We start from the raw sequence: 17,341 nt of genomic DNA, 5'->3' as shown, positions 1-17,341 counted from the left end.
ACCGTTAACCTCTTCCAACGTGAATTGTGAGTAATCCATTATCCTATCGTCTATTTGTTTCGTCGATCTATGAAATCTTAAAAACAAACATTTTGTATATTTAATTAAGTTTAAGTTAAAACAGTAAATTAATTTAAAAATCTCTCTCATCCCCTTGTGAACCAAACACTATTCTAATTAAAATCCTTCCTCTCCTCTCCCCTCTTTTGAACCAAAGATATATTTAATTAAAGGGTCTTGCTAACAATGGTTAAGGATTCTACATATAGAATTTTTGTCTTGGAAATATAGAATGTTACTTTTAATTAAATAATGATAAGACATCTTTTTCAAAAAAACTTGGTTATTTTGAATGTTTAACCAATGACCTTAGGCACTAGTTAACATTCTCCTAAATTAAAATATCTTCCCTCCATTAAAATCACTCCTCTCCGTTGAACCAAATGGTCCCTAAAGGAATTGCAAAAGACAAATTGCTCAACACAAATGAGGAAATGATGGCAACTATTTGATTTTTCCCATTTTAAAGCATTGAATCTGCATTTGATTGGTTAAGAAAGATGTGCAGTCCACTGCCTATTTATAACTTAGGTTTCCTCTCAATGCTTTATAAGCTGCCGATGTGGGACTTATTATTATCTCTCCATTCAACTTTGTATTTATACAAGGACTTGCAAAACACGTTCACTTCAAAACACGTTCACTTCAAAACATACTAGTATTTATACAAGGACTTCATGATTTAGCCTCAATAAGGTTCTCTTTTTGGTATATTTTCCATTCCTGTGTGTTATTAAGGTTTTCTTGTAAGAATATGTAACATTCAAAATATTATTGTCAGCATATTTCTACATCAGAAAGTAGCAACATGTTCAATATAACAAAAAAGGATTACAAATCAACCAGATTCCAATAACATAAAGGAAATGTAAGATAAATTGCTTGTAAGGCATATACTTCCAACAATCCACAAGTCCCTTCACATACTTAACATCAGAGAACAAAACTTCAGAAATAGGAAGCAATGGTAAGAGCTGAATGCTGATTCGACATTCTTTCCACTCAGCCGTACCAAACCATAGACCACTATCTCTTTTGTTAGACCAAAGTACACTAATAACCTTGTTCAATTTTGACTATCATGAACTATGATTAATTAATCAATCATAAACAATTAACCGGTAAAAATTTACTTATTAGATTCGTTGTCTATTTGTTATTTAAGTTTAGTTCTTATTAGCGGTATTCATATTCAAACTCATTCAAATAAAAATGTTTGGTCTAGTGATAAAACGACATGCCTTGAAATCGAAAATCACAAGTCCGAGCACCGCTAATGTTTTTGGAGACAGATAAATATAAATACATTTGTAAGTGTTATTTGAGCTCGAATGTTTTTTCTATCTTGGATTGGGCAGCGTCCTCTCGCCAAAAAAGAAGGCGTTGACTTGAGATCTTGGAGTGTAATCTTCTCAGGATCTCAGGTTGGATTCTCTCAAGTGTCATGGGTTAGTTTGACTTCTTAAAAAACAATGTTTTATAAGGAAAAAAAAAATTAGCACTTTTATTTATTTGTGATATCTTTATTTTAATGGAAAAAACGCAATAAACACGAAGAAAATATAAGTGAAACAAATTGGCGGGGCTCGAATGTTTTATAAGTTAGTTTTTCTGAAGGCAGCAAAATTATTTTCCTGATTCATGGGTGCATATTTTTATTTTTGTTTTTTGTCGAGAGGGGTGTAAATTTTTAACCTCAATTAATAATTATTATGCCACTTTTTTTTTTTAGAATATATATTAAAATAATAAAATTTATAATGATATATAGTATATGATAAGTTTGGTTTTTCTTTTATGAACATTAACCATGAATTATTATGTCTGTATGTATGTATATAAAAATAAATTAATTTATCATGTTAACATAACTCAATTGATAAGGACAATGTATTATACTCCCTCCGTTTCAAAATGAATGTCGTTTTAACCAAAAAAAATTGTTTCAAAATGAATGTCACTTTCAATTTCCAATGCAATAATAACTTTTTCTTTTCAATTGTACTCTTCAATTAATATTATGTTGCACTACTTCCAAAGTATTATTTTTCTTTAATGAAAAACAAACTAATACTCCCTCCGGTCAAATTTATAAGTAAAAATATACTTTTTAGATTCATTGAATACATAATGTATTTGGTCTCTATATTGACCAAATACATTAAGCATTGAATGAATCTAAAAAGTGCCTTTTTGCTTATAAATGTGACCGGAGAGAGTAGTTGATTAGGATAATTTGGTAAAATTGCTATGACATTTGATTATTTTATTTCATTCCTTAATCTGTGTGCAATTGGCTAAAACGACACTCATTTTGAAACGGAGGAAGTAGATACAAAGGTCATTGTTTGAGCCTTGGATTACTCAATTATTCACCTTAAAAAAAGTATTTCATAAAATACTGGCCACTAAACAATTTGACCATGAAAAATAAAATTAATTTTATAATTATCCTCAAACTCTTTTAAATAAGCAACTAATTTGAGAGGCTCTTTTTGGATAAGTAACTATTTTCATAATTTATTTTTGAGGCTCTTTTTAGATAAGTAATTGTTTTCATAATTTATTTTCGAGGTTCTTTATAAATAAGTAATTGTTTTCGTGTTATAACTTATAATTACTCTAATTTACATATGTACTCCCGCTGTTGTCATGGTTCTAACTAATAAAATTATGGGAATACATCATTCCTAAGATAAAATTTCATTTTTAAACTTCTTAACAAATGCCCCACTTGTTAACATTTTCCTAAAATCATTTGTTAAATTTGTTGTGTATATATATCTTTGACCCAAAAAAATAAAAAAAATAAACAGTTGTCTATATTATAATTATAGTGGTTGTCTCAAAATTGAGGGGCCTCAAGACTTCATAATTTTATTGTGTCCCAGTAGAATAGGGACAAATTCTTTAAAATAAGTAGACTGATTAAAATTGAAATGAAAACAAATTCTTAAAATAGTCTGCTATCTTTTTTTTGAGAGAAAAAAAAAAGATAGCAGACTATTTAAGAATTTGTTTATAAAAAGATAGCTGATTATTTTAAAAAAAAAATAATCTGCTATCTTATAGTCAGTTTGTTTATAAAAAGCAAAAACAACAAGAGAACAAACCATATTAAACATTTGATTTTTCAAACATTGCATACGCATTTGGTTGTGTTTAGACATGGGCACTCCACTACCTATTTATAGCTAAGGTTTCCTCTCAATGCTTTATAAGCTACCGATGTGGGACTTAGAATACGATCAGTTCAAAACATATTTATTATACAAGGACTTCATGATTTAACCTCAATAAGGTTCTCATGTGGAAATATGTAATTGTGAATGAGAGCCTTTGATTTCTATGCATCATTACTTCTTTTATTTAAAAGCTTAGAATACTATGTAGTATATAAGAAGGCCCTGCAATCTAGAATGAATGGATGGAACACATTAGTCATCACTTGAATGCGCCAATTGTTCAAAACATATTTCTATATTAGCAAGTAGCAACATGTGATGCGCAATAGTATAATAAAAAAGGATTGCAATACAACAGATATCAATCTAATAAAGGAAATGCAAGAGAAAATGCTTGATATCATAAACATTTACATTTATCATGAAAGTGCTTATGTACAACCTATTTCGCAAAAAACAATAAAATAAAGTCAATAGTTCCATATAAGCTACAAGTTGTTTTCATAAACTATAGCGGAGGTTATAACTTATGGATATGTCATAAGCTGGTTTCAGGGGAATGCTCTATGGAATTGAAAACTTCAGCAAGCTCCCTGACGGCCTCCTTAAGATTTTCATTCCGAATGTTGAGGGAATTCATGGACAGCATGTGTTTGTTGCCACATTTACTCTTGTGCTTCCGTTTTTCCCAATCGGAACTTCAAGAGAAGGACCAACAAGTTTGGTCACATTCGACATTCATGCCTTGCAAGTGTACTATTGGTAGAATTGCTTTCTACAATTGTTTCTAGGTGTGTGTTTGGGTGAATACTGTCATTTGTGATTTAGAATTTAGATTATATTTTTCATCCTAATGCAAAAACTATGCTATATATTTGCTAATCAAACCGAAAAAAGTTAATGCGAATGGTAACTTCCAAATCATATGAAGGCTTGAGTTTAAAAAAATCAACAATAATATCAATAAAAGGACCAAAAGTGGTATTTATATATAATAGGCCAAATACCATTTTTGGTTCTTTTAGTTTGATAGAATTCTCAAGTTAGTCCTTTAAGTTTGATAAATTCCTTGTAAGGAATATACAAACCCCTTTCAACCCTCTCCAACCCTTTTAAATTCCTTCACATTCTTAACATCAGCGAACAAAACTTCAGAAATAGGAAGCAAAGGTAAAAGCTGAATGTCGAGCCTACCGTCTTTCAATTCAGCAGGACCAAACCATAGACCACGGTCTCCTTTGTTAGACCAGAGTATACCAAACTTGTTCAACATTTTAGCAGCAAGAATTTCCAATGATGTAAGTGTTGATCCAACGGCCGCGAGTTCAGCATCATCATATACGATACCAATCAAGGCTGCATAATAGTATGCATTAACTACTTCACTAGTGCTCATGCTTATCATTATAAATTCGCCATGAGTGAATAGGCTTGAGGCTCATGCTTTCTATCCTAAATTGGATCGATCTTAGCATGCACTGCAATTCCATAGAGAAAGTAGCTTATCATTATAAATTCCAAAACGTAAATCAGCACCGGTATTATTATTAGACCCTTGATTGGTTATAATACCTCCCCATTTTTTATCATAGAGAAATCCATTTATATTAAAAGTTCCATTAAGCCAAGGCACATTGGTTTCCTACAAATAATTTTTAAATTTTGGAATCACATCAAGGAAACAAACCTCTTCGAGTCTTCAGTGATCAATGCCAACCTTGCAGCCCTAGCTATAAATTTACCATAAAAGTAAGAAGAATTTGATGTAATTGCAAATGAGTTCAATTCTTCAACATCTTTCAAAAGAGCTGAAACAATTTCATAATGAGATTGTTCTTTTACATCTTTGCTTGAATGCCAAGTTACAGACACAGGATCAGTTTTCAAAAGCCATGAATCACCAACAACACCAACAAGCTCTCGATCAATCCATTTATACTGAATATCACTCAAAACAGTAATATTACAATCTTTCTTAGACAAAAGCTGAAGATGAAGAGGATGTGCTAACATTATTAAAACACCTGAACCTTTCTTCTCAAACTTATACTCAACACAAATTGGTTCTCTAAACACACAAAATGCTAACTAGAACTAAACCTGTCAAAAACTTCTTCATTTTTAAGTTTGGAAAATGCAAGAAAATGCTTCAGAAGGGAACTCAGAATGACAGTGACTCAACCTTATAGGTATGCTTTTTGAGAGCATTATTGGAAGAAAAAGAGAGAATGGCATTGGCATGGACTGTAGTGATGGAAAGAGAGGTTGGTTGTGTTATAGAAAAAGTCAAAAAGGGACTAAGGATATATATCCAAGGTTGCACTCAGATCACTATAAGAAGATATTTGTTGAGTTTTTCCACTGAAAGATTAAACGATATTAGAAGTGTTGAAGAACTGATATATAGTGAGGGATATTGAATCATATATATCACTAACTGTTTTTTTATGTAATGAAATGCTCAAACATTATAGTACATGGATGGTGTCTAATATAAGCATTCTTCTTTACATGAAATCAGAATTACCTTTTTAGAAAGGAAAAAAAGTAAGCATTAAGGTGATAGAAAATAAATGTTATACAGGTTTTGGAAGAAGGCAGGGGAGACAGTTTAGAACTAATATATAGTCAGAGACATTGAATGATATATATAACTTCGTATTTCAGTTGTGCAATGAGCTGTATTTTGTAGGACATGTGAGAATTAGACTTAGATCAACTAGACGTTAGTGTGGATGTTGAAGTTGTTTTTAGTCCACATTGTCAAGGTTCTTGCGTTTTGTGTTTTGAGAATGAGATCTAAATACATTTTAATAAGGAACGCCAATCTATCGATTGGTTCAACTATGGTCGATTCTCAGATTTTTATTTTGAAGAGAATGAAATTCAACCCGACAAGAAAATTGATCAATTAATATATACAAAAAAAATTGATTTATTTCATTTGATGTCTAACTATTTGAAAGTGCTCCTGAGGCCACTAAACTAACGGTGGGGTCGGCAAATTATGAAGGAAATTCATTTTTGTTTTTTTTTTTTCCGTGAGAAAGGATTTTCATTGTGTTTTATAAACATATTTTGACAAATTAATTGAAGAAAATATATATTTTTTTTTTTTAGGGATGAAGAAAATGTTGCTAGCTAGTGACAAAATTGGTATAGTAGAGGTGCCGATTTTTCGACTGCTAGAAGTCGAAAATGTTTAAAGGATGAAAAAAATAATTACACATTTTAAATAAAAAAAATACCAATACCAATTAGTTACCGACAATTATATAATGACTTTTTTTCCATCAAGTAACGGATATCACGATTAAAATTTGAAATAAAGTAGATAAAAGTTGGTCTCACCCTCAAGTTTATGAGATTCTTCATTTCAATTTCCTTTTATTTACTTTTTAAATGCACATGTTAAAGTATTGTATATATTAGTGAACCCATTTAAGAACTCTTTAATTTAGTACCATTGGAGTTATTAAGTTTTTTATAAATAAATAATGTGTACATATGAGATCATTTAAAGACATTTTTTTAGTTTATAATGCTCTTCGTAATAATGACAAATATTTTAAATAAATTTATTAATTTTGAAATTCATCTATTAAGAAAACCAAAAGAGAATTTTGTCAAAAAAACCAAAAGAGAATGTATATAAATCAAACAAAATATATCAATAATATTAAATAAATAAGATGAAAGAATTAAAGAGAAAAAAGGGCGTTAAATTTTTTTTAGGCCCTCAAAACTTCATAACTGTTTTGTGTCCCATAATCAGGACAAATTGCTCAAAACAACTAGGACGAAAACAAATAATTGAAGTTATTCCTCATACAAACATCATTATCATCATTTTGAATAAACAAAAAAAGCAAATAATGTTTCCATGAGAATATAACTTCAAATATTTGATTTCACTATGTATAAAAAAGTATTTGATTATATTTGGAACAAGTGAAGTGCACTACGTTTATTGCTAAGGCTTCCTCTCAATGCTATATAAGCTGCCGATGTGGGATTTAAAACTATCTCTCTATTCAACTTGGTATATTTTTGATAGAAACTTGGTCAATTGGACTTGCAAAACACATTAAGTTCAAAACATATTACAAAAGGACTTCATGATTTAACCTCAATAAGGTTTTCATTAAGGTTCTCATATGGAAATATGTATATTAGTGAATGAGAACCTTTGATTTCTATATATTATTACTTCTTTTATATAAAAGCTTATAAGACTATGGTGTGCAACATATTTCTATACTAGCAAGTAGCAACATGTACAATATAACCAAAAAAGATTGCGAACACAAATACCAATCAAATAAAGGAAATTTAAGAAATAATGCACAATATCATTGATTCATTGTTCACAATTTCTTTGTAAAAAAAAAAAAAACACTCACTTAGAGAAACAAACCTCCAAATCATAAACTCTGCAATGAATCAAAACCATTCAACTTTCTTATCTTCTGGAGTGCACTTTCATTATCATAATTTCCTCGTAAAGCATATACAAACCACTTCCAACCCTCTACATCACCATTCCATTTTAAAGCAGGTAATGTTCACTACACAAGTCCCTTCACATACTTAACATCAGAGAACAAAACTTCATAAATAGGAAGTAATGGTAAGAGTTGAAGGCCGAGCCGACAGTCTTTCCAAACAGTAGGACCAAATTAAACCATAGACCACTGTCTCTTTTGTTAGACCAAAGAACTCGCCCAAGAGTGTAATTTATAAAGATCGAAACACCTTAGACGCATGTAATTAGAGTTAGTTTCTACTCAAGGTCATAAAATCTGCCAAGAGTGAATAGGCTTGAGGTGATACTTTCTACCCCATATTGGATCAAGCTTTGCAAGTACTGTAATTCCAAAGAGAAAGTATCCTAAATGATAATGATGGTCTTTATAAATTCCAAACCCGAAATCAGCACGGGTATTATTAGACCCTTGTTTGGTTATAATACCACCCCATTTTTTATCATTGAGAAATCCTTTCTGTCAAAAGTTCCATTAAGCCAATGCTCAGTGGTTTCTTTCAAATACTTTCTAACATTTGGAATCACATCAAGAAAACAAACCTCTTCAGCTATTAATGCCAACCATGCAGCCCTAGCTATCAATTTACCACAAAAGTAAGAAGAATTTGTTGTTATTGCAGATGAGTTCAAACTTCAAACCTTCAGAAGACCCTTGTTTACACCTTTGCTTGAATGCCAAGTTACGGAAGCATGATCAGTTTTCAAAATAAATGAATCACCAACATTGCCAACAAGCTCCTCATGAAAGCTTTTACACTTAAAATCACTCAAAATAACAACATTACAATCTTTCGTAAGCAAAAGTTGAAGATGAAAAGGATGTGCTAACATTATTAAAACACCTGAACCTTTCTTCTCAAACTTATACTCAGCACTAAATGGTTCTCTAAACAATGCAACAACTGACACAAGGTAACAAGAACTAAACCTGTTAAGAACAGGTTCGTTTTTTGGACTGGAATCCGGCAACAAAGCCATCTGAATTATGATCAGAAAGACGGCAACTTAACCTGACAGGTGAAGAAGCATATACAAAATCCAAGTTTGACCATTGTTAAACTGAAAAGTATGCTTTTTGAAAGAATTATTTGAAGAAAGAGTGAATGGCATGGACTCAGGAGCGGGTGTATTCAAGGGCTTTGTGGGGCTTCCCTATTTTATATATATATATATATATATATATATATATATATATATATATATATATATATATATATATATATAAAATAAAAAAGGTAATAACCATTTTGGTCTCTGAATGTGTAATAAAGTCATAATAGTCTCTCTATATTAAAATTCTAAAATAGTCCTTAATTTTGTACTTTGTTAGTCATAATAGTCCCTGAAGTGACAATAAGTAAGTATATTGAAGGGCTAATATGATAATATTAATGAAGTATTTTAATGTTAGGGACTATTTTAACTAACAAAGTGTACAATCAAATACAATTTAAAATTTTGATACATTGAGGGACTATTTTAGTCCCACGTGTATCAAACGTCTAGATCCGCCCCTATGGACTGTAGGGATGGAAATTAATGGTGTGTTTGGATGGAGGGTTTATGAGGGGAAAGGAAGGGAGAACTTACTTTTCTTTTTTAAATTTATAAAATGATTTTTAATAAATTGAATTAACAACATGATAAATGATCATACAATACTTCAAAAACACTTGATTTATTTTTAAAAAAACATTTTACATAATTTGTAATTTAAAAAATAAAAGTGAATCATCCCCTTCCTTCCTCTCCTAAACCCTAATCCAAAGAAAACATATTGTACTTTATCCATCTCTTTCGTACTGAACCTTAGTCCACGTCATCGGTCCAATACATGACGACCCAATAATCTTCACCATCGGGAGATATTTAAACAGAATGTGGCTCAATTCCTAGCTTTCTTCAACTGAATATTGTTTCAACATTGTAACCACTCTCAAATTTCACCATGGATCCCTTCAAAAAAGTAAATAAAAAATTCACCATGGATGGACTATGTTGCACTGAAAAATTATTCCTCATGAGATTAGAACAATAATTAGCACATTAATATAGTAACATGAAAATAAGAAAGTCAATGGTAAATTCTAGAAGAAAAAAATAGCGACGTAAATTTAATGAAAAAAAACGTGAAATCCGTCTCTTACCTCCTTGCTAAATTTTGTGATGGGGTATCACTAATATATTTTAACGTCAATAAAAGAAAAAAATAAAACAATATGAACCATTTATGAGTCATTGTTTTCCTAAGTTAAGAGTCTTCAACGATCACCAACTTATGAAATGAAATGCTCACACATTATACTACATGGATGGTGTATAAGCTAACTATTCTTCTTTACATGAAATCATCATTACCTTTTTAGAAAGAAAAAAAGTAATATATAGTGAGAGGACATTGAATGATACATATATAACTTTGTATTTCAGTTCTGCAATCTATTTTTATATGATAACTTTGAGAGTGAGAGCCGAATTTTGTAGGACATGTGAGAATTAGACTCAAATCCACGTAGATGATAGTGTGGATGTTGAACTTGTATTTTAGTTGTGCAATCTATTTTTATATTAAAAAGGGTTTTGTTAACCGGTGCCCCCGGACACCGGTTAAGAAATTAAAAGTATAAATAAAAGACATGATTTACATTGAAAAGAGCAATATTTCAACTTTTAAAATATAGAATACCCAATTTCCAAGAAAATATTTCTTTTTCTAATTTCTTAACAAGTGCCCCGGGAGTACACTGGTTAACATTTCCCTTGAAATAATTACCCATATAAACATCGTTTTATTTACGAAAAACCAAAATGACATTCAAATGGGGGAATCATTTCAAACATTTGATTTTTACATTTTTAAACAAAATTATCTAGGTTGATGCTTTTCCAAAATTCTTTAGTTAGTTGAACTATATTCACAACGAAATACACTTAATAAGTTTGAGTTAAGAACCAATCTTTTCGTAATATTCAAGTTTAAATGTTGTTTGAAACAATTCTTGATCAGCACTCCAAGAAATTCCGCAATTACCCACAGTCGAACGTTTTAGATGAAATTCCACATTGTTTGTGTTTATAGTTGAAATACTTTTTGTAGTGTTGGGACATGAGGAAAGCTCAGGGTATCATCTCATTGAATTTTCGGCAATCACACCAATTTATTAGACATAATATTTTTATCCAAAATCTTAAAACACTTTGTTCTTTACTTTTGTCGTGTTGTGTTCTTAAACATTCTTTCTTTCCCTATATTTCTTAGAGTTCATCATGTTTGAGAAGACAATATGAAAACTGGCATTGATCACCTTACTAACCACTTTTGTCAAGATGAATTATGATTAATTATACAGAAAAATATAATATGGTATCAAGCCTATTAATTCATTGAAATGGAATGAAACGAGGTCAATAGAAAGAATAAAGTGGACGTTAGAATAAACACTAAAATCTAAAGTAAAATTTTCTTTGGTTGAATCACAAAAGAGTTGTTGATGTGGTATCAACATGGAAGGCTACATATGCATTTAACGAGCTACCTCATACTTGAGGGTAAAAAAGGTCTTGTATAGTATGTTTTGAAGGTATTGTAGAGACATGATCTGGTGGGCATATTTTGTTTTTACTTTTTGGTTTTGAAATTTGTTATTAGAATTTTAATTTAACAAAGCATAGTTATTTTTAGAAGAATTAATAAAAATAGTTTAAACATATATTTATTTATTTTAATATATTAATTTAATTATAATACATGTGGCATAATAACTAGGATGATAGATCATTAATTATGCCACCCAAGCATCCCTTAATAAAAGAGACAAATTACATTTGGTTGTATTTTGATATTGGCTGGCAGTCCACCACGTATTTATAGCTAAGGTGTCCTCTTAAGGCTTTAAAGGTTGTCGATGTGGGACTTAATATTGTCTCTGATGCTTTTGACAGAAACTTGGTAAATTGGACTTCATGATTTAGGCTCAATAAGCTTCTCTATGCAATATTACTTCTTTTATTTAAAAGCTTAGAAGACTAGTGGTGTGCAACATATTTCTATAGTAGCAAGCAGCAACATGTGCCTGATAACCAAAAAGGATTACAAATCCAACAGATACCAATAACAAAATGTAAGAGAAAATGCTTGACATCATTGATTCAATATTCTCAATTTCTTGGTGAAATCAGTCACCAAATCATCAACTCTGCTATAAATCCACCATAATAGATTAGTCATTAAGTTTACATCATCAAAACCATTCACTATCTTATCTTCTGAAGTGCACTTCCAATAATTTGATTCAGCATCTTCACATATACATACCAATCTGCAGAATAGTATGCGTTCACTACTTCACTAGTGCTCTCTGGATTCTTCCATGACATGAGTGAATAGACTTGAGGCTTATACATATTCCACCACAAATTTGATCAATGTTTGCAAGTACTGCAATTCCATAAAGAAAGTATCCTAAATGTTTGTAATGGTTACGGTGATTGAGATTACAAGGGTTTAAGGTTGTAATGGTTACTAGTATTGAAACTTTGTAGACTATTTTAGTTATTGTTTAGAAGATGCAGGGTTTGGCTTTTGGGTTTTGTGTCATGTTTATTGAATGGTGTGTTTGGTTTTATGATGTGATATTATTTGTAACTGTAAACCAGATGTTTAGTGGCTAGATTTAGGAAAAAAATTATACTCACACTTGACTCTATATACAAATGAAATTTCAATAAAAACAAAGATTTAGATCTTGGTGTAAATTTTTCACCCTAACTCAAAAACTATGCTATATCGTTGCTACTTGCTAATCAAACCGAAAAAAGTTAATGTGAATGAATGCTTTCACACTATATCATATTCAATGAAAATTATGAATTTCTTCAATTGTTTTTCCTGATGATGGTGCTTGGAAACAATTTCACGAGCAACAACAGCTTTTTCCAACTGTTTTGCTGCTGCATATTGTTAATGTAACAGTGTTTCAATGTTAATATAGACATTATATTTGGATAATTTAACAAATTTTCAGATTTTAGAATCCGAACTGAGTTTTTCCTTTGATACGGATTTTATAATCCGAAAATCTCAAAAAATAGGAAGCGTTGCTTTTTTTGGATTATAGAATCTGAACACCCCCTAAACACCCCCTTTTCAAGGGATAAACAGTTCGGATATATAATCTGAACTGTATCAACACAAACTTTGAGTCTGTTTGTAACATGGATAACCAGTTTAAGGTCCACGTTAATCTTTCTAACTTCTATACTTTTGTTTTATGTCACTGTTAGTTGTTCTTAGTCAAAAATCTGGTTTTCGCCTTTTCGGGCTACAAAACCAGAAGAAGAAAAAAATCAAGGATCAACACTTACGGGACTCCGCCTTCAAAATCCAAAATTTCATCGTTTAGACCCATTTTTCTTTTTTTTTTTATTTTATTTTTCATATTCTCAGAAAGAGCGATGCTAGGGACAGGCGATTTTACAGTCGCTATTGACACATGCTTGGGCCACGTTGCAGTTTTTTTAAATGTGGTTACCGGATAACCGGCTCTCTCTGTTGCATAGTTTAACACTTTTTTTTTTCCTCTTCCAAAAAAGACACATTTTTCTTGAATAAAAAAACTCTCTGTAAACTACTTTCACCGCCGTCCTTAATCTTCCACTTTCTAAAAAACCACCATGAACCTTTAATTGTGAACTTTTAACTTCAATCTCACCTGTGACACCATGCTACTCAAGCACCAAACCTTCATGAGGCAACACAAATACTTCAAATCACCAATCATTGACAGAATCAACACCTTTTCCCCATTCTTTAAACATGTACACCACTACCCATTGTCACAAATGCATGGACATCCAAATTTGAAAGTTTCGTTTGAATGATTCAGATTTCATATCGATCTGTGAATTTACCATTTGGATTGCAATAGTCCAAGTTGATAACTTGAACATAATATAGCAGTTGACTGAGTTTTTGATTTTTTTTTTTTTTTTGTTGAAAGGAAGTTTTTATTTAATTAAATTGTTTTCAACAAGAAAATAACAAGATCTAGAACTCCCTTTAAAGGATATAAGGATCTAGAACTGACAATTTATGTAAATATTGTGGAGTTTTGATTGAATCCCAATGGGTCAACGAAGCATTTTCTGAGTGAGAATAACATATTGAAACTGAGGTAATGGAAAAGAAGTATTGTTGTGGGGCTGGTGTTTGATTTGTTTTAGGTGATAGAACTTTGCAAGCCTGATACTTAAATTAAAAATAAAAAAATAAAAACTGAACTTGACCACTCGGTTGCCAAGAAAAGAGCAGTGACGTGTCTTGTTATTTGAGCGAGTGTTGCTTGGTGAGTGACAAAACGACTGTCGCTAGCAGTCCTCTCTCAGAAATCACAGGAATTAAGAAAGTTGATATTTGTATTAAAGTTGCTTGTAATTACTATTGTTTTTACAATTTTATCCTTTAAGAGAGAGTTGGTTTATATTTTCAATTGTCGATTGAAGAAAAAAATGTATAATAAATAAGCATATGCAAGTAAAATAATAATTAATCTAGTTGAAAATAACAAATAGTTCTCAAAAATGTTTTATAATTAGGGACCAAAATAGTAAAGACAGATTCCTCAAAACAACTTTTAACTTTTATTAGGGACTTTCCTTAAAAAAAAAAAAAAAAAAACTTTTATCAGGGGCCTAGGACTTCATAGCTTTATTGTGTCCCAAAATACAATAGAGACAAACTACTCAGATCAACTAGAACCGATTGAACTACTTAGATCAACTAGAACCGATTGAAAAGAAAACAAATATTTGAAATAATTTCCAACCTTACGGTCATCTCATTCTTACAAAGCAAAGCTAAATGACTTTAAGAGTGAAAATTGATTTTGAATATTTGATTTTTCCAATTTAACAGTATTGCATCTGTGTTTTGTTATGTTTTGAGATGTGCAGTCAACTACTTATTTATAGCTAAGGTGTCCTCTCAATGTTTTATAAGCAGCCGATGTGGGACTTATTACTATCTCTATTCAACTCAATTGTATTAAGAAAAGTTGTGAATGTACTTGCAAAACACGTTCACTTCAAAACATGACTTCATGATTTAGCCTCAATAAGGTTTCTTGTTTTGGTATATTTTCCATTCCTGTGTTATTAAGGTTCTCAAGTGAAAATATGTAACATTGAATGTGTGAGCCTTTGATTTCTATGCATTATTACTTCTTTTATTTAAAATCTTAGAACGTTTGATATACAATTAAGAATTATATATAAAGTTAGTGGTATGTATCCGTTTAGTCAATAGATTTCAATGGCCTGCAAAGGTCATGTTACCAAAGTTCTGATTAGGATATTAGATCATCAATGGTTTCTAGATTAAATATTTTTTAGCTATTAAGTTATATAATTGTTTTATTGAATCAACATGTAACATATATATCCCTCAAAAAAAAAGTAATATATATATATATATATATATATATATCAATGATTACAAATCCAACAGATACCAACAACATTAGCAAGTTAAATCAGTGGTTTCTTTCAAATACTTTCTAACTTTTGGAATTACATCAAGTAAAGAAACCTCTTCAACTATCAATGTCAACCTTGCAGCCCTTGCAATCAATTTACCATAAAAAAATAAGAAGAATTTGTTGTTATTGAAGATGAATTCAAACCTTCAAAATCTTTCAAAAGAGATAAAACAATTTCAGGGTAGCAAAGAGTTCCATCAATGCTTTTATACCTAAAATCACTCAAAACAGTTACATTCTTTCTTAGGCAAAAGCTGACACAGGGTAGCAAGAACTAAGCTTGTCAAGAACAGCTTCATTTTTCAGTCTGGAATCCGGAAGCAAAGCTGTCCGAATTATGCCAGGAAATGCTTCGGAAGTGATCTCAGAATGAAGGTAACTCAACCTAATAGGGGAAGAAGCAGGGGCGGTTCTATGGCCGGGCACTCGTCCGGGCTCCGGCCAAATTTTTTTGCAATTTCTTATGTAAATCCCTATGAATTTATTATATAAACCTCTATAAATTGGGCAATTTTTTTATATTTTTTGATTATTTGCTCGCAATTTCTTATGTAAACCTCTATAAATGTGTTGCAATTTTTTTTTTGCCCGGGCTTTATGATAATTCTGGCTCCGCCACTGGGAAGAAGCATGAAAATATGGACTGTGGTGATAGAAAGAAGAGTTGCTTGTGTTATTAAAAAGTCAAAAAGGGACTTCCCCTAGTGAGAAAAAATCTCAAGTTTTGAAGAGGGGATGGATATCTAAGGTTACAGTCAGATCATTTTCTGTGTGTGTTTTCAACTGGAAGTTAGGCCAGTAGTGTTTCTCAAGAAAGATGAAACGATATTAGAAGTGTTGAAGAACGGGGATAAGAGATTATTGAATCGTTGCTCGGCTACTTGTACTTGAGAGGAGGAAGTGATGGTAAGATCAGGATTGATTACTTGGGATATGACTTTCGAGTTGGAAGAACGATTTGGATGGGATATGACTTTCAGGTTGATCGCCGCCATTTTTTAGAACGAAGTTTTGTAGTAAAAGTTAGTAGAGAGAGTGTATGGATAGAAGAAGTTGGAGGGGTCGGGTCAGGGAGGACAATGGAATCAGTCTCTGGGAATTGGAAAGGTTTGTACCTTAGGTTGTTACTAGTAGACATTGCAAATTTGCAACTGATAAGACTTACAGTGGTGCTTTTATGATTATGTTTTTGAAAGTCAAAGTTTTGTTAAATGTTTGTAATGGCTATGGTGATTGAAGTGTTGTGTTTGGTTTTATGATGATGGAAAATAATTGAGATTAGAAGGAAGGGAAGAAGGTAAGGTTAGATTAAATCGTTAATGTTTGTTTGAATGTTTGAAAATTGAATGTGTTGTATATTGTGGAAGTCTAAATGTTGTATTATTGTTTGTAATTGTAAACGAGATGTTTAGTGGCTGGAAAAAAATTATACTCACACTTAACTCTACAAATGAAATTTCAATAAAAACAGAGAAAAATAGAAGCAGTACTAAATAAAATACCATGTGTCCTATTATACACCAAGCATATTGTTCTTTATTATTGTTTCTGAGCTCATTTATCTTTAATATTTAATGTATGTTTTTCGTTTTTGCAAGAGTACAAAGAAACAGATGTTTAATGGAGTATCTTAGTTTTCCCTTTAGATCTTTCCTCTTCTGGAAAATGCTGCATAATAAAATTCCAACCGATGAGAATCTTTGGAGGAGAGGTTGTATTACGATTTGCAATACCAAATGAAAAATGTATTACTGCTTTTATGTCTAATGTTTAGTCTAAAAGAATGGTCCTATTTTGAGATTTGAAATGTCTGATTTCATTTTTTCTCATTTATGCTTGGAGTATGATTCTCATTATTTGGTTGGAGTATGATTCTCATTATTTGGTTGTGCTTGTTCTTGCAATACCAACCTTGCATGCTGAAGGTCTATGCCATATGTTGTTCCAACCAATATGTAAATGCCTGTATCAAGAGCATTATAAGCTCCGACACGATTTCACAAAAAGAAATGTCA

At 31.1% G+C, this 17,341-nt stretch overlaps 2 pseudogenes; both read right to left on the bottom strand.

Moving 5' to 3' along the window:
• Nucleotides 1-4,338: 4,338 nt before the first annotated feature.
• On the bottom strand, nt 4,339-7,793 carry LOC146912109 (glucan endo-1,3-beta-D-glucosidase-like; annotated as a pseudogene).
• Nucleotides 7,464-16,321, bottom strand: LOC146912108 (glucan endo-1,3-beta-D-glucosidase-like; annotated as a pseudogene).
• Between the last annotated feature and the right edge of the window lie 1,020 nt (nt 16,322-17,341).

This window comes from Medicago sativa, chromosome 6, assembly GCF_051527215.1.
Source record: "Medicago sativa cultivar Bolivia chromosome 6, Bolivia_mono, whole genome shotgun sequence".
Taxonomy (NCBI): domain Eukaryota; kingdom Viridiplantae; phylum Streptophyta; class Magnoliopsida; order Fabales; family Fabaceae; genus Medicago; species Medicago sativa.
Note: the sequence above shows the minus strand (reverse complement) of the source record. Positions and strands in the feature narration are given on the sequence as shown.